Here is a 20,048-nt window from a genome sequence, read left to right on the forward strand (position 1 = left end):
ATTACTCATTACTTATTACTTAACTAAAATTGTAATGGGGTTACTTTACTCATTACATCCTGAAAAATGTAATCTCGTTCCTCATTACTTTACTTTCACGTTACATTCTAAACCCAAATTAATACTGTATACTGGAATCACATCTACAAACAAATTCCATTTATTTACTTTATTTATTTAGTTTCAGAAAAATCCTCTCTTGTGCAGAGATGTGCTTGTGTTTGTTTCTGCTTTAAAACATACACGCCATGAACCAATCAGATTTAACATCATTAAACAAGTGTATTCCTTAATTATATGTCCTTATACTAGAGGAGCGACTCTGATCTTTTAGTTCATTTCAAAGAGTCATTCAATAGAATCGGTTCGTTCCCCCCAACACTGTACCTGAGAGATGCAGGACTAATGGAGATTTATTGCTAAGCTGCTGTTCAACTCCAGTCCAGTTGGTGGCGCTGCTGCTTCTTAAGTTCTGCCAACCGTCATTAAACATCATGAGAAGAACAAGAAGCTGCTGTGTTTGTACTGTAGAGCCTTATCTGTAAGTAAAATATGTATTTAATTATAACTCTTATATTTCATTATTACCACATTTTAATTAATAATAAAACTAGAGTTTATAATAAAACATCACTGTGAGGATTTGAGGAGCTTTAACTCCAGTTTTATTTAAACACACAAACTATTAGCTGCTCCGCTAACTGTTAGCACCACACATGATTCAGTACTGATGAACCGATTCATTGAACCGATGAATCAGTGGATTGTAACGGATTCAGAGTTTATTCATTATTAAATCTAACATTTTGATATAAACGCGTCACATTTTCAGCTTTGTTTACAGTTTGTAATGTTTTATAGAAACAGCGAGTTCTTGTAGCTTTGTTTCCAGGTTGTTTTACAGGTTTATAGTAAAAGTTAAAAGTATTAGTACAGCACTGTTATTGGGAGTGGATGATAAACTAGATGTAAAGAACATCAGACTTCATCATTTCACTTTGGGCCACTAAACCACTTCCACCAAACTCAAAGGGTTGTTTCCCAGACAGGGATTAAGGCTTATAGTCCAGGACTACAATTAGCTTTAAATAGAGAATCTCCATTCAAAATGCTGTGTAGTCTAGGACTAGGCTTAATCCCTGTCTGTGAAACCAACCCAAAAAGTTCTATTGGAAGTCTTTTCTGTCTGATGCTGCTCAGTCCCACAATAGTTTCAACATTTTCACTCTGTTTACAGCCTCACAGCATTAAAAATAAACAGTTAAAGAGTCTAAAAGAGTATTCCTGGATTTCTCATTAATAGGGAATAAACTACATTTGTCTATCTGTCTGTCTGCCTGTCAGATCTTTTAATAATGCAGTCAGCAGAAGAGGGACACGTCACCCCCATAGATCTACAAAATGAAGGATTCCAAGAGAAACTAATAAAAAAGGAGGAGGAAGAAGATGGAAGTTACTTCTGTAAGTAAATGTGGAGCAATTTGCCATGTTAGTACAGTACAGTTTGGTTAGTATAGTAGAAATAATAAGAGAATGTGGATAGTGGGATTAGAACCTGTACTGTACCGTACTGTCCTGTGGAGAAGTGCTGATACTTCCAGTCTAGATTAAATCTAAGTAGTATTTATTTGTGGTAACTAAACCCACAACCTTCAGTTTCCTCCAGTTGTTGAGTTTCTTCTTCACATATTGATGAATTTCAGGTGAAGGATCTTTAATCCCTGTGGAACACGTCACCCCTGAGGAACACCTCACCCCAGAGGACCAACAGTGTGGAGGTTTCCAGATGAAGCCTGTGAAGAAGGAAGAAGCTGAAGATAAAGATGAACTCAGTAAGATATTTTTTATCTTGAGTAAAATAAGATTTGGATTGAATAGAATCAGAGGCAGCTGGGATGAAGCATCATACAGTGAAAGCTTGTATTGTGCTCATGCAGATCAGTGTGAGCAGGAAATGATGAATGCAGGATGAATCACGTTACAGGACTTTACAGGATTTTTTATAATGGGCCAGCTGTAGCCTAGTGGTTAAGGTACTGGACCAGTGATCAGAGGGTCGCTGGTTCAAGCCCCACCACTGCCAGGTTGCTGCTGTTGGGTCCTTGAGCAAGGCCCTTAACCCTCAATTGCTCAGACTGTATACTGTAACTATAATGTAAGTCGCTTTGGATAAAGGCGTCTGTTAAATGCTGAAAATGTAAATAATTTTATCAATGTATTTGGTTATTTATAATGTTATAAATGTATTTGATGATTTATAATGTTATAAATGTATTTGATGATTTATAATGTTATAAATGTATTTGATGATTTATAATGTTATAAATGTATCTGATGATTTATAATGTTATAAATGTATTTGATGATTTATAATGTTATAAATGTATTTGATGATTTATAATGTTATAAATGTATTTGATGATTTATAATGTTATAAATGTATTTGATGATTTATAATGTTATAAATGTATATGATTATTTATAATGTTATAAATGTATTTGATGATTTATAATGTTATAAATGTATCTGATGATTTATAATGTTATAAATGTATTTGATGATTTATAATGTTATAAATGTATTTGATGATTTATAATGTTATAAATGTATTTGATGATTTATAATGTTATAAATGTATATGATTATTTATAATGTTATAAATGTATATGATTATTTATAATGTTATAAATGTATTTGATGATTTATAATGTTATAAATGTATTTATTATTTATGTTATAAATGTATTTGATTATTTATAATGTTATAAATGTATTTGATTATTTATAATGTTATAAATGTATATTAATATTTATAATGTTATAAATGTATATGATTATTTATAATGTTATAAATGTATTTGATGATTTATAATGTTATAAATGTATTTGATGATTTATAATGTTATAAATGTAGTTGATGATTTATAATGTTATAAATGTAGTTGATGATTTATAATGTTATAAATGTATTTTATTATTTATAATGTTATAAATGTATTTGATGATTTATAATGTTATAAATGTATTTGATGATTTATAATGTTATAAATGTATTTGATGATTTATAATGTTATAAATGTATATGATTATTTATAATGTTATAAATGTATTTGATTATTTATAATGTTATAAATGTATATTAATATTTATAATGTTATAAATGTATATGATTATTTATAATGTTATAAATGTATTTATTATTTATAATGTTATAAATGTATTTGATTATTTATAATTTTATAAATGTATCTGATGATTTATAATGTTATAAATGTGTTTTATTATTTATAATGTTATAAATGTATTAGATTATTTATAATGTTATAAATGTATTTGATGATTTATAATGTTATAAATGTATTTGATGATTTATAATGTTATAAATGTATTTGATGATTTATAATGTTATAAATGTATCTAATGATTTATAATGTTATAAATGTATTTGATGATTTATAATGTTATAAATGTATCTGATGATTTATAATGTTATAAATGTATTTGATTATTTATAATGTTATAAATGTATTTGATGATTTATAATGTTATAAATGTATCTGATGATTTATAATGTTATAAATGTATTTTATTATTTATAATGGTATTAATGTATTTGATTATTTATAATGTTATAAATGTATTTGGTTATTTATAATGTTATAAATGTGTTTGATTATTTATAATGTTATAAATGTATTTGATTATTTATAATGTTATAAATGTATTTGATGATTTATAATGTTATAAATGTATTTGATGATTTATAATGTTATAAATGTATTTTATGATTTATAATGTTATAAATGTATTTGATGATTTATAATGTTATAAATGTATTTGATGATTTATAATGTAATAAATGTATTGATGATTTATAATGTTATAAATGTATTTGATTATTTTCTGCTTCAGAATTGAACAAGGATTTCTGCTGCTCCTCGTGTCCACGTTCCTCTACAACCCAAAATCAGCTCCACAATCACATCAAGAGCTGCAACCATGTTAAATATGAGACTCTGGTGAAAATTAAGACTGAACATGAGGATCTGACGCCCACTAGAAGCTCCAGTAATCAGCAAACATCCTCTGGTACTGTCAGCATTAACACGTCTCTCAGTCCCACACAGGAAGAAGGAAACATCTGCTCACAGTGTGGGAAGGGCTTCAGGTACCAGAGTAATCTCAAAATACATCAGCGCATTCACACTGGAGAGAAACCGTATCAGTGCTCACAATGTGGAAAGAGTTTTAATAGACAGAGTGAGCTTAAAATACACCAGCGCATTCACAGTGGAGACAAACCGTATCAGTGCTCACAGTGTGGAAAGAGTTTTAATAAACAGAGTAATCTCAAAAGACACCAGCGCATTCACATGGGAGAGAAACCGTATCAGTGCTCACAGTGTGGAAAGAGTTTTATTAGACAGAGTGATCTGAAATTACACCAGCGCATTCACACTGGAGAGAAACCGTATCAGTGCTCACAGTGTGGAAAGAGTTTTATTAGACAGAGTGATCTAAAGTCACACCAGCACATTCACACTGGAGAGAAATCGTGTCAGTGCTCACAGTGTGGGAAGAGTTTTATTACACAGAGTTCTCTCAAAATACACCAGCGCATTCACACTGGAGAGAAACCGTATCAGTGCTTACAGTGTGGAAAGAGTTTTAATACAAAGAGTGAACTTAAAATACACCAGCGCATTCACACTGGAGAGAAACCGTATCAGTGTTCACAGTGTGAAAAAAGTTTTAATCAACATAGTCATCTCAAAAAACACAAGTGCATTTACACTGAAATGAAACCGTATCAGTGCTCACAGTGTGGAAAGAGTTTTAATATACAGAGTGCTCTCAAAAAACACCAGCGCATTCACACTGGAGAGAAACCTTATCAGTGTTCACAGTGTGGAAAAAGTTTTAATCAACAGAGTTCTCTCAAAAAACACCAGCGCATTCACACTGGAGAGAAACCATATCAGTGCTCACAGTGTGGAAAGAGTTTTAATCAACAGGGTAATCTCAAAATACACCAGCGCATTCACACTGGAGAGAAACCATATCAGTGCTCACAGTGTGGAAAGAGTTTTATTACACAAAGTAATCTCAAAATACACCAGCGCATTCACATTGGAGAGAAACCGTATCAGTGCTCACAGTGTGGAAAGAGTTTTATTAGACAGAGTGATCTGAAACTACACCAGCGCATTCACAATGGAGATAAACCATATCAATGATCTGAGTATGGGAAGAGTTTTATTACACAGAGTAATTTTAAAAGCCACCTGTGCATTCACACTGGAGAGAAACCGTATCAGTGCTCACATTGTGGGAAGAGTTTTATTAGACAGAGTCATCTTAAAAGCCACCAGCGCATTCACACTGGAGAGAAATCGTATCAATGTACACAGTGTGAAAAGAGTTTTAATACAAAAAGTGAGCTTAACATACACCAGCACGTTCACAGTGGAGAGAAACCGTATCAGTGCTCACAGTGTGAGAAGAGTTTTATAACACATGGTAATCTTAAAATGTTATAAATGTATTTGATTATTTATAATGTTATAAATGTATTTGATTATTTATAATGTTATAAATGTATATTAATATTTATAATGTTATAAATGTATATGATTATTTATAATGTTATAAATGTATTTGATGATTTATAATGTTATAAATGTATTTGATGATTTATAATGTTATAAATGTAGTTGATGATTTATAATGTTATAAATGTAGTTGATGATTTATAATGTTATAAATGTATTTGATTATTTATAATGTTATAAATGTATTAGATTATTTATAATGTTATAAATGTATTTGATGATTTATAATGTTATAAATGTATTTGATTATTTATAAAGTTATAAATGTATTTGATTATTTATAATGTTATAAATGTATTTGATGATTTATAATGTTATAAATGTATCTGATGATTTATAATGTTATAAATGTATTTGATGATTTATAATGTTATAAATGTATTTGATTATTTATAATGTTATAAATGTATTTGATGATTTATAATGTTATAAATGTATCTGATGATTTATAATGTTATAAATGTATTTTATTATTTATAATGTTATAAATGTATTAGATTATTTATAATGTTATAAATGTATTTGATGATTTATAATGTTATAAATGTATTTGATGATTTATTATGTTATAAATGTATTTGATGATTTATAATGTTATAAATGTATCTAATGATTTATAATGTTATAAATGTATTTGATGATTTATAATGTTATAAATGTATCTGATGATTTATAATGTTATAAATGTATCTGATGATTTATAATGTTATAAATGTATTTGATTATTTATAATGTTATAAATGTATTTGATGATTTATAATGTTATAAATGTATCTGATGATTTATAATGTTATAAATGTATTTTATTATTTATAATGGTATTAATGTATTTGATTATTTATAATGTTATAAATGTATTTGGTTATTTATAATGTTATAAATGTGTTTGATTATTTATAATGTTATAAATGTATTTGATTATTTATAATGTTATAAATGTATTTGATTATTTATAATGTTATAAATGTATTTGATGATTTATAATGTTATAAATGTATTTTATGATTTATAATGTTATAAATGTATTTGATGATTTATAATGTTATAAATGTATTTGATGATTTATAATGTAATAAATGTATTGATGATTTATAATGTTAGAAATGTATTTGATTATTTTCTGCTTCAGAATTGAACAAGGATTTCTGCTGCTCCTCGTGTCCACGTTCCTCTACAACCCAAAATCAGCTCCACAATCACATCAAGAGCTGCAACCATGTTAAATATGAGACTCTGGTGAAAATTAAGACTGAACATGAGGATCTGACGCCCACTAGAAGCTCCAGTAATCAGCAAACATCCTCTGGTACTGTCAGCATTAACACGTCTCTCAGTCCCACACAGGAAGAAGGAAACATCTGCTCACAGTGTGGGAAGGGCTTCAGGTACCAGAGTAATCTCAAAATACATCAGCGCGTTCACACTGGAGAGAAACCGTATCAGTGCTCACAATGTGGAAAGAGTTTTAATAGACAGAGTGAGCTTAAAATACACCAGCGCATTCACAGTGGAGACAAACCGTATCAGTGCTCACAGTGTGGAAAGAGTTTTAATAAACAGAGTAATCTCAAAAGACACCAGCGCATTCACATGGGAGAGAAACCGTATCAGTGCTCACAGTGTGGAAAGAGTTTTATTAGACAGAGTGATCTGAAATTACACCAGCGCATTCACACTGGAGAGAAACCGTATCAGTGCTCACAGTGTGGAAAGAGTTTTATTAGACAGAGTGATCTAAAGTCACACCAGCACATTCACACTGGAGAGAAATCGTGTCAGTGCTCACAGTGTGGGAAGAGTTTTATTACACAAGAGTTCTCTCAAAATACACCAGCGCATTCACACTGGAGAGAAACCGTATCAGTGCTTACAGTGTGGAAAGAGTTTTAATACAAAGAGTGAACTTAAAATACACCAGCGCATTCACACTGGAGAGAAACCGTATCAGTGTTCACAGTGTGAAAAAAGTTTTAATCAACATAGTCATCTCAAAAAACACAAGTGCATTTACACTGAAATGAAACCGTATCAGTGCTCACAGTGTGGAAAGAGTTTTAATATACAGAGTGCTCTCAAAAAACACCAGCGTATTCACACTGGAGAGAAACCTTATCAGTGTTCACAGTGTGGAAAAAGTTTTAATCAACAGAGTTCTCTCAAAAAACACCAGCGCATTCACACTGGAGAGAAACCATATCAGTGCTCACAGTGTGGAAAGAGTTTTAATCAACAGGGTAATCTCAAAATACACCAGCGCATTCACACTGGAGAGAAACCATATCAGTGCTCACAGTGTGGAAAGAGTTTTATTACACAAAGTAATCTCAAAATACACCAGCGCATTCACATTGGAGAGAAACCGTATCAGTGCTCACAGTGTGGAAAGAGTTTTATTAGACAGAGTGATCTGAAACTACACCAGCGCATTCACAATGGAGATAAACCATATCAATGATCTGAGTATGGGAAGAGTTTTATTACACAGAGTAATTTTAAAAGCCACCTGTGCATTCACACTGGAGAGAAACCGTATCAGTGCTCACATTGTGGGAAGAGTTTTATTAGACAGAGTCATCTTAAAAGCCACCAGCGCATTCACACTGGAGAGAAATCGTATCAATGTACACAGTGTGAAAAGAGTTTTAATACAAAAAGTGAGCTTAACATACACCAGCACGTTCACAGTGGAGAGAAACCGTATCAGTGCTCACAGTGTGAGAAGAGTTTTATAACACATGGTAATCTTAAAATACACCAGCGCATTCACATTGGAGAGAAACTGTACCAGTGCTCACAGTGTGGAAAGAGTTTTATTACACAGAGTAGTCTCAAAATACACCAGCGCATTTACACTGGAGAGAACCCGTATCAGTGCTTACAGTGTGGAAAGAGTTTTAATACACAGAGTGCTCTCAAAACACACCAGTGCATTCACTCTGGAGAAAAACCATATCAGTGCTCACAGTGTGGAAAGAGTTTTAATCAACAGAGTTCTCTCAAAAAACACCAGCGCATTAACACTGGAGAGAAACCATATCAGTGTTCACAGTGTGGAAAGAGTTTTAATATACAGAGTGCTCTCAAAAAACACCAGCGCATTCACACTGGAGAGAAACCATATCAGTGTTTACAGTGTGGAAAGAGTTTTTATACACAATCTAGTCTCAAAATCCACCAGCGCATTCACACTGGAGAGAAACCATATCAGTGCTCACAGTGTGGGAAGAGTTTTTATACACAATCTAGTCTCAAAATCCACCAGCGCATTCACACTGGAGAGAAACCATATCAGCGCTTACAGTGTTGAAAGAGTTTTAATCAACAGAGATCTCTCAATAAACACCAGCGCATTCACACTGGAGAGAAACCATATTAGTGCTCACAGTGTGAGAAGAGTTTTAACAGACAGGAATCTCTCAAAAAACACCAGCACATTCACACTCTAGAGAACCGTATCAGTTCTCACAGTGTGGAAAGAGCTTCAGTATGTCCGAATACACAATATACATAAAAAGGTACGCGAGAACTTCTTGGGCAGCCATGTTCCAGTATGCAACCCAGTATGTATCCCATAATGCAACTGCAGCTGCGAAGCGGAAGAAGAAACAAGAAATTGGGGAAAACAGAGATATACTAACCGCTCTCGCGTACTATTGAGTATGAAAGTATGCGATTCTGGACGCAGCTCTCATCAGTGCTCACAGTGTGGGAGGAGTTTTAATCAACACAGTTTGTGCTGTTAATACAGTTCATGTGGTAAATGTTTACTGTTTGTTTAAGAGTTGTTTGTTAACTGATGATGATTCATAGTAGCGGTTCGCTAAGTGAAGCGATTCGTTAATAGATGTTTTAATTGATGTTAGGAGTATTAGTTGATTTAGTTTGAATCAACTTGCTTGAATCAGGTTAGCTCATGATGCATTAAGTTAAATGAATTTGCACATGTTGGCTTATTAGTTTTGAAATGCATAACTTGGAATAATATGCATATAGACTTCAAACTTAAATATAATTTGATATTCATGTCTTCATGTGCTGTAGTTTATAAACGTGTTGTTTTTACTTTTTGTAGTTTTACCCTACTTCCAGTTTGCCATTAAACAGAGTTGAACTATACATCTTCTACGGCGTGGTGATTGGTGGAGGAGTTATCTATCTGCCAGTTTATGCAGGGCGTATAAAGATGGTAGAATAAAGTTAATACACCAGCGCATTCGCACGGGAGAGAAACCGTATCAGTGCTCTGTTTGAGAAAAGCTTTAATATACAAAGTGACCGTAAAATACACCAGCGCATTCACACTGGAGAGAAAATGTATCACTGATCTCAGTGTGGATCTCAGTTTTGATCAACATTGTCATCTCAAATTACACCAGCGCATTTACACTGGAGATAAATTGTATCTGGACTCTGTAAACACTGTAATACACAGGAATCAAACTCAGATAATCAGATTGTAAAAGGTCTAAGAAAGAAAGAACAGAGTTAGAGAAGCATGTTGGAGAACTAAACATGACATTAGAGAAACTGCTTGGAAGAACGTCTAGGACTGACTGTAGTCCTCTCTAAAGGACAACTCCAATTGCTGCTGTTCAACTCCAAACATGCCATTATTTCAATTTGCCAAACTTAATGACTCTTCTGTAAATGGTTTAATGTGCACACTGCTGCTACTGGCTTGTTTTTTTTCTTTCTACAATGTAAGTTCAGACCTTCAGGTTCATGTTATTTGAGTTCTGTGTTTTGTTCATTCGAGACAGTCAGCATCAGGTTCCATATTTGTTACTGCCACTCATAATATGTAATAAGTGTTGATGAGTGGGTCTGAATCTGGTTGGAGATTGTTGGAGAAGGTGTTTAAACTTCGATAAAGTCTGCTCACAGGTACAGTGGTACCTTGGTATATGTCCTTAATCTGTTCCAGATCAATGGACTACGTCCCAAACAGGACACATACCAAACAAATTTTTCCCATTACAAATAAAGGGAAAATGATTAATTCGTTCCCATGAAAAAAAATAAACTATTGTTATTGACATATTATACATTGATGGAGTTGTATAAAATAATTCATAATACAGTTAGTTCCGGTCCTAAAATCTGATTGGCTGAGCTGCGTTTAAAAAGGGTAAAATCCCTGATAAAAGCACACCTGTGACCACCTCACATTAATCCATATTAATACACCACTGAAAAGAAACTGTACACATGGCTGGATTACTGACCGGGCCAGTGGGGCCAGTGCCCAGGGGCCCTTGAGGTCAGGGGGCCCCGGGGGGGCCCTCGCCCAAAACATTTTGCGATGCCTATCAACATTTATGATACAATATATTTTTATTTCCGAGGGCCCTCCATTTTAAGGATCCTCTGACTATTAGGGACTTTGACCCCAGGGCCTCTTGGGGGCCCTAGCCATGCTTTTGGGGCCCCTAGCCATGCTTTTGGGCCCTAGCCATGCTTTTGGGCCCTAGCCATGCTTTTGGGCCCCTTATGAAAATGGATGAGGCGTTGTGGCTCTGCTCTGACTTCGACTTCTGGCTATTAGGGGTCCTAGGAAAGAGGGGGGCATATTTTTAGAGGGCCCTGGTTATGAGAGCCCCTACCAGAGGGCCCTAGCGAAGAGCAGGGCATACGATTAGAGGGCCCTTGATCACGAGGGCCCCTGCTATGGGGCCCTTGACTTCCATAGAAGTCGTTTACCATGGCTCCTTGACTTTCTAGGGACCTACAAATTGCCAGGCAAGCTACCATATTTCATAACAGACGTTTTTTTGCAAATATGCGATTCAGGCCCTTACTTAATGTTTCTGAATTTGTATTGTTTCAAAATTATTATGTTCAATTTCTCTTAAGCGCAGAGACACATTAATTTAGCAATTTTGCAATTATTTAAATTTAAGACAAGCAATTTGTCTGATGAATGCTATCTTTGACACTGATTAAATTGAGTGAATTTGGCCAAGGGTGTGATTTCACTTATGTGAAAACAACAAGCCATTTGACTAGTTTCATGTTTCCCCTTTAATAAACAACAGTAAAGAGACCAGTGGTCACTCTAGCTCTAAAGGAATGCATGAAAGGAAAAGTGCCTTTTCATACAACAGAACTGCAAGCTAATTTTACTGAGTAGCACAATTTTGGTTTGGTGACAGATGATGAAACAGCAAGTGGTTTTGTTGTAGTAGCTGTGGCTGCGTATGCGTATGCGTGTAACCCTGATATTTTGTTTGAGGATTATTTATTGGAAAACATATTTTATTCAGCTTGTTATTCAATGACTATTTAATGACAGTTTGACATGACTTGACATGTTTCAAGGCAGTGTGAAGGGGTCTCGACAATAATTAAACTTGATTTAATATCATTAACACAGCATTTTTAATATACTCAAAACCTTCCCCCTGTCTCCCTCTCCATGCCTCTCTCTCTCTCTCACACACACACACACACACAAAACAGCATTTTTTGTAGTAGATAGTGGCTGCCCCTCCCCCACTCTCTCACTCAGTGGTGGAAAATTGTTACATTGCCCTAAATTCCCACAGGGGCTGAGCCAGTCAGGTGTTGCGAGAACTTCCAAGTGAATATGGTTCATGAGACTGACGCGCTACCGACTGCGCTAACGAGGCTGACAAAGACATGTGGAGACATCTGAATATAATATTAAATTGAATATAATATTGAAAAGCAGAATCTAAATCTAAGCATCAAAAACTGGATGAGAATCAAACTCTGACTTCTGACTGTAGATGTATGGTCACTACCTGTTCTATTTACAGTGCTGATGAAAGTCACTAAATGACATGAAACCAGTCAGCTAACTGGGCTTAGATTAGGCACAGTAACTCAACTGGTCCCTCAAAGGCCTTGCCTTGAACTCACGACCTAAATGTAAGCATCAAGAACTGGATGAGAATCAAACTCACACCCTTTTGACTGTAAGAAGGCTCTTTAATTGTTCAATTTACAGTGTTGGGCTTAGATTAAGCTCAGCAACTAAACTGGTCCCTCAAAGGTCTTGCCCAGTGAGAGGATCAAACTCATGACCTAAATGTAAGCATCAAAAACTGGATGAGAATCAAACTCACACCCTTCTGTCTGTAAGTGTATGTTCATTACCTGTTCTATTTACAGTGCTGATGAAAGTCACTAAAATGACATAAAACCAGTCTGCTAACTGGGCTTAGATTAGGCACAGTAACTAATAGGGGTATAACGATATATCGTTTCACGATTTCGCGATGCAAAAATGTAGCGATGTGCATCGTGGACATCTGCGCGATTGTACGAGTGCACGTGCGTTCTGTAATTTATTAGTGATGGGTCGGTCGCGAACAATCCGGCTCTAAGAGTCGGCTCTTTAAAATGAACGGCAGCATCCGGAGCCGATTCGTTTTTTTTTCCGGGTTTTTTTTTCCGTTAAAGCCGCACGTGATTGGTCAAGATGCGTGGTGACGTTTGTGTGTTTACACTGAGCAGGAGGGGCGGGGTTACATACACACACACACACTCACACACGGACAGCGAGCACATGAACAGGAGGTAGTGAAAGAGAGAGAAAGACAGAGAGCACTTGATGAAGTTTTACATTGCGCTTTACGTAGCCAGACATTACACGCTGGAAAGGTGAGGAAAATGAGTGACAGGAAACAGTAAAGTTTGGACACGAGGACCCACTTTAACAGAGAAGTTCAGACCCACTGAGACCCACATCTTATACATGTCACTGTGTATTGTAGCAACATCTGTCCCCTCAGAGAGAATCTTTTCCAAAACAGGGCAGATCATAACAGAAAGGAGAAACAGGATCAACCCCTCAAAGATGAGCTCGGTTTTTCTGAATGCCAATCTTCACTAAATACTTACAAATACCGTCACCTTGATGCTGATTTTCCTTTTGCACATTTTCATTTATATTTTGTTGAGTGATGCTTTGTTGATGTGTTCTTTCACTCTAGATGCAAATTTACAAGTAATATACACAATCAGACCTTTTGGTCTAATTGAGATGGGTCTTTGTTTTTGTATTTTATTATTTATTGTTGTAGCACTCTGTTCCATGTTGAGTATATAAATAAAGCCATTTAAATAATAAACATTTGATACAATGTTTTTTTTTACATTAGTAATTCATTTTACATGTAATTTGTTAATACATTAGTTCAAGCAACAAAGAAAATTTGTTTAAAGACTCAGCTCAGCTCAATGAGCTTGTTTGATTACTTAAGATGGCAATAAGTAACTTAAATTTGGTAAACCTGTTAGGTTACAGTAAAGTACTCTGTTCTTGGTCATTACCTTTAATTGCAAGGGACTGAAGTTTTTTTTTTTTGTTTAAAAAATTTACAAGAAAATGTGCATTGTTTTGCACTGTTTACACAAAATCGTGAGAAAATCGAATCGTGAACTCAGTATCATGAATCGAATCAAATCGTGAGCAGAGTGTATCGTTACACCCCTAGTAACTAAACTGGTACATCAAAGGCTTAGATTAGGCACAGTAACTAAACTGGTACATCAAAGGCTTAGATTAGGCACAGTAACTAAACTGGTACATCAAAGGCTTAGATTAGGCACAGTAACTAAACTGGTACATCAAAGGCTTAGATTAGGCACAGTAACTAAACTGGTACATCAAAGGCTTAGATTAGGCACAGTAACTAAACTGGTACATCAAAGGCTTAGATTAGGCACAGTAACTAAACTGGTACATCAAAGGCTTAGATTAGGCACAGTAACTAAACTGGTACATCAAAGCTCTTGCCCAGTGAGAGGATCGAACTCATGACCTAACTGTAAGCATCAAGAACTGGATGAGAATCAAATAGGGCTGCACGATATATCGTTTCAGCATTGTCATCGCGATGTGTGCATGCGCAATAGTCACATCGCAGGACGTGCGATGTCATTTCATGCAAATTAAATCAAATACGTCATGCTACAACTTTTTTGCTGCTTGACACAAAAACGAAAATTCACATCGTTCTCATTTTCCATATAATATCTACCAGTGTGTTCAAAAACCTAGTGAGCTGCCTTGCTGCCTAACTACCTACACAGGCAGCTGCCTCAGTAGAGAGGATTTTAATAAGTCATCGACTTATAAGGCAGGTTATTCGGATGCGCTACTTAGCGATTCCATCGGGTTTCGCATTTAGCATTTAGCGTCTTGCCATTAAAACTAATGGAATGAGGTGGGACAGCGCTAACAAGTCAATATAACATCTGGATTCGTGTACAGATAACTGTTACATTTGCTGACAAGCCCAAACTTGCAAATAAAAACACTCGTTAAAAATCAATAATTATTTATTTACGTTTGAAATTAACTTCCTGTCTGCACCGTCAGCCATGTTTACTTTTCTGTGAGAGAGGAGATGCCGCAATGAATTCTGGGATTGCCTTCATCACTAAGGACGCTTCCGATTCTCACTCGTTCTTGAGTAAAAATAACGTTGAAATATTAAGATGCCTCAGTAGTGAATTTAGTAAGGCATCTCGGATTTGGAACAGGTTTATAGCTGCTCTTTTGTTTGTATAGTTTTTTTAAAATAATGTTTACTACTTGAAGAGGTTTTGATTGTGAAATAAAATATTAAATGACCCATTTTGTCAATCTTGTTAATTCCCTCATGTGATATTGAAGCTTTCTTAGTTTAATGCTCAGTTTCAACCGAGTACAAAGATGTAGCTTGTCATAATCTTTTGTATCACTTGTAGGCACCACCATTTTTCACAGATGAGCCCCTTATTTAGAGTAAGATACGTGCATTATTAAACTATTTAAATTAATCATGTTGATGCAAGATATTATTTCTCATTACTTTTAAATCAAGTTATTGATATCAAGTTTTATCATGTCACAAATTGTAATGCCAGCTGCATTTTTATTGCCATAATTTTAAGATGTTTTGTAACTCTGAAGCAATTTTATTACGTTCATGGTACCATAGTTAAGTCCATGGTACCATAGTTAACTTGCTTTATAAAAATTAACTCCATTCAAATGTATCATAGAAATGTTAAGTGTACATCTATTAATACAAATATACTAATAAAATAAATGTAAAAATGTATAAAGGCAGAGTCAGAAATGTTGTACTAAATTGCTTTAGTCAGTTTGCTTTGTAAAACTTGAAGAACTTGCACAAACTTTACCATAAACTTAGTTCCCATAAACCAGTTTCACATCAAAACAAATACTGAACACTGTAAACCCTGCAGCAGTGTATTCAAACACAAATGCACAATGTAAACCCTCATAGTGGATTCACAATGAAAAAGCATTAACATAAGTGTTACATCCTGTAGTGATCTATGGGTGATAGTACTACTACAATAATGAAATAATGAGGAGGAAACAATCTTTCCAAAACACACAATTTATTTATAAAATTTCTAAATAACAATGAAAACAACAACAAAGAGAAATCCAGCTCTAAGCAAATCTTTAAAGAAAAGAATGAAATGGACGAGACTAATAACAGAGAAAAATATTAAATAAAGCAACACACTTAACCTAAAGAAAACACACACACACACACTCACTCACACTCACACACACACTCACACTCACACTCACACACACACACTCCCTCAAAACAGAGCTTAGTGTCACAACTTGTAATGTAACCTCAAGATCACTTTGAAACACACGAGTAAACTCAGCCGATGCCAAGCGTGCAGACGACGACGCCCCACGATGCTGTTACAGAAAAAAGTAATAACATTACTGTAATGTGTTACTTTGTACCGTGTTACCCCCAACACTGCACACTGTAGTTCTCCCTAAATCTAGCTGAGAGATACAGGGCTAATGGAGGTTTACTACAGCTGAGCTGCTGTTCAACTCCAGTCCAGTTGGTGGCGCTGGTGCGTCTTAAGTTGTTCTGCCATCCGCCATTAACCATCATAAGAAGAACAAGAAGCTGCTGTGTTTATACTGTAGAGCCTCATCTGTAAGTAAAATATGTATTTAATTATAACCCTTATATTTCATTATAACTACATTCTAATTCATAATAAAACTAGAGTTCATAATAAAACATCACTGTGAGGATTTGAGGAGCTTTAACTCCAGTTTTATTTAAACACACAAACTATTAGCTGCTCCGCTAACTGTTAGCACCACACATGATTCAGTACTGATGAACCGATTCATTTGAACCGACCGAGCAAAATGAATCAATTGAGCGGAACTGCGGAGTTTCTTCATGATTAAATCTCAAATTTTTAAATAAACACGTGATATTTTTGAACTTTGTTTATAGTGGAACTTTGTTTACAGGTGGTTTGTAGAGTTTTATAGTCACAGTCAGGTGAAAAGTGTAAGCGAGCGTCTTTTATTGTTCACTGCGCGTCTGAACCATGTATTACGGTACCCGAAGCGTTAAAGAGGGTAAAACTGCTGTTTACAGTTTATTAAACATTATTTACCGTGTTCTGATGGACAAAATCCACTCAATTCAAGATTTCTTTTATTAATGAAATACATTTCAGACATTTTTACTGGAGGAATTTGTTGTGATCGGATCTCAAACTCATGTGAAGTGTATATTCGGTTGTGTTAATACCACTTTTTGAAGAGCAATAAAATAAGCAAATCAAATTGTTATTAAATGTCACCCCTATGATCATGAAGAACATTTACTCTAGTGCTCATCTTGTGATTTTGAGATCATTTTACTGTAATAAATAATGTCATGGCAAATTTAAGCAAACTTAAGCAAAGTGTCACTTTGGTTCTGTACAGACCAGCTTCAGTTCATAACAATAACATCAGCCAGTTACTACAGTCTAAAAATGTTCCTTTAATTATGAATACAGCACATCTGTCTGTCTGTCTATCTGTTAGAGCTTTAATAATGCAGTCAACAGAAGAGGGACACGTCACCCCTGTGGATTTACAAAATAAAGAATTCCAGAAGAAAATAATACGAAAGGAGGAGGATGAAGATGATGATGATTTCTTCTGTAAGTAAATATGAAGCATGATACAGTACAGTGTGGCACAGTACAGTGTGGTACAGTACAGTGTGGTACAGTACATTGAGGTACAGTACAGTATGGTACAGTACAGTGTGGTACAGTACAGTGTGGTACAGTACAGTGAGGTACAGTACAGTATGGTACAGTACAGTGAGGTACAGTACAGTGTGGTACAGTACAGTATGGTACAGTACAGTGTGGTACAGTACAGTGTGGTACAGTACAGTATGGTACAGTATGGTACAGTACAGTGTGGTACAGTACAGTATGGTACAGTACAGTGTGGTACAGTACATTATGGTACAGTACAGTGTGGTACAGTATAGTACAGTGTGGTACAGTACAGTGTGGTACAGTACAGTATGGTACAGTACAGTGTGGTACAGTACAGTATGGTACAGTACAGTGTGGTACAGTACAGTGTGGTACAGTACAGGATGATACAGTACAGTGTGGTACAGTATAGTACAGTGTGGTACAGTACAGTACAGTGTGGTACAGTACAGTATGGTACAGTACATGATGATACAGTACAGTGTGGTACAGTATAGTACAGTGTGGTACAGTATGGTACAGTACGGTATGGTGCAGTACAGTGTGGTACAGTACAGTATGGTACAGTAAAGTATGGTACAGTACAGTGAGGTACAGTACAGTGTGGTACAGTACATTAAGGTACAGTACAGTGTGGTACAGTACAGTATGGTACAGTACAGTGTGGTACAGTACAGTATGGTACAGTACAGTGAGGTACAGTACAGTGTGGTACAGTATGGTACAGTACAGTGAGGTACAGTACAGTGTGGTACAGTACAGTATGGTACAGTACAGTGTGGTACAGTACATTATGGTACAGTACAGTGTGGTACAGTATAGTACAGTGTGGTACAGTACAGTGTGGTACAGTACAGTATGGTACAGTACAGTGTGGTACAGTACAGTATGGTACAGTGTGGTACAGTACAGTGTGGTACAGTACAGTGAGGTACAGTACAGTATGGTACAGTACAGTGTGGTACAGTACAGTGTGGTGCAGTACAGTGAGGTACAGTACAGTATGGTACAGTACAGTGTGGTACAGTACAGTGTGGTGCAGTACAGTGTGGTGCAGTACAGTGAGGTACAGTACAGTGTGGTACAGTACAGTGTGGTGCAGTACAGTGAGGTACAGTACAGTGTGGTACAGTACAGTGAGGTACAGTACAGTGAGGTACAGTACAGTGTGGTGCAGTACAGTGAGGTACAGTACAGTGAGGTACAGTACAGTGAGGTACAGTATAGTACAGTGTGGTACAGTACAGTATGGTACAGTACAGTATGGTACAGTACAGTGAGGTACAGTACAGTGTGGTACAGTATAGTACAGTGTGGTACAGTACAGTGTGGTACAGTACAGTATGGTACAGTACAGTGAGGTACAGTACAGTATGATACAGTACAGTGTGGTACAGTACAGTATGGTACAGTACAGTGTGGTACAGTACAGTGAGGTACAGTACAGTATGGTACAGTACAGTATGGTACAGTACAGTGTGGTACAGTACAGTGTGGTACAGTACAGTGTGGTACAGAACATTATGGTACAGTACAGTGAGGTACAGTACAGTATGGTACAGTACAGTATGGTACAGTACAGTGTGGTACAGTACAGTATGGTACAGTACAGTGAGGTACAGTATGGTACAGTACAGTGTGGTACAGTACAGTGTGGTACAGTACATTATGGTACAGTACAGTGTGGTACAGTACAGTATGGTACAGTACAGTATGGTACAGTACAGTATGGTACAGTACAGTGAGGTACAGTACAGTATGGTACAGTACAGTGTGGTACAGTACATTATGGTACAGTACAGTATGGTACAGTACAGTATGGTACAGTACAGTGTGGTACAGTACAGTGTGGTACAGTACATTATGGTACAGTACAGTGTGGTACAGTACAGTATGGTACAGTACATTGAGGTACAGTACAGTATGGTACAGTACAGTGTGGTACAGTACAGTGTGGTACAGTACAGTGAGGTACAGTACAGTATGGTACAGTACAGTGAGGTACAGTACAGTGTGGTACAGTACAGTATGGTACAGTACAGTGTGGTACAGTACAGTGTGGTACAGTACAGTATGGTACAGTATGGTACAGTACAGTGTGGTACAGTACAGTATGGTACAGTACAGTGTGGTACAGTACATTATGGTACAGTACAGTGTGGTACAGTATAGTACAGTGTGGTACAGTACAGTGTGGTACAGTACAGTATGGTACAGTACAGTGTGGTACAGTACAGTATGGTACAGTACAGTGTGGTACAGTACAGTGTGGTACAGTACAGGATGATACAGTACAGTGTGGTACAGTATAGTACAGTGTGGTACAGTACAGTACAGTGTGGTACAGTACAGTATGGTACAGTACATGATGATACAGTACAGTGTGGTACAGT

At 35.6% G+C, this 20,048-nt stretch overlaps 1 long non-coding RNA gene across 1 annotated transcript; it reads left to right on the top strand.

The window, feature by feature from the left end:
• The first annotated feature begins 500 nt into the window (after positions 1 to 500).
• Positions 501 to 1,823, top strand: LOC134328261 (uncharacterized). The gene is made up of 3 exons (XR_010014725.1): positions 501 to 541; positions 1,345 to 1,461; positions 1,704 to 1,823. It is a non-coding gene; the product is annotated as an uncharacterized LOC134328261 (long non-coding RNA).
• Positions 1,824 to 20,048: the final 18,225 nt, after the last annotated feature.

The sequence above is a fragment of the Trichomycterus rosablanca genome, chromosome 15 (genome assembly GCF_030014385.1).
Source record: "Trichomycterus rosablanca isolate fTriRos1 chromosome 15, fTriRos1.hap1, whole genome shotgun sequence".
NCBI classification, from domain to species: Eukaryota; Metazoa; Chordata; class Actinopteri; order Siluriformes; family Trichomycteridae; genus Trichomycterus; species Trichomycterus rosablanca.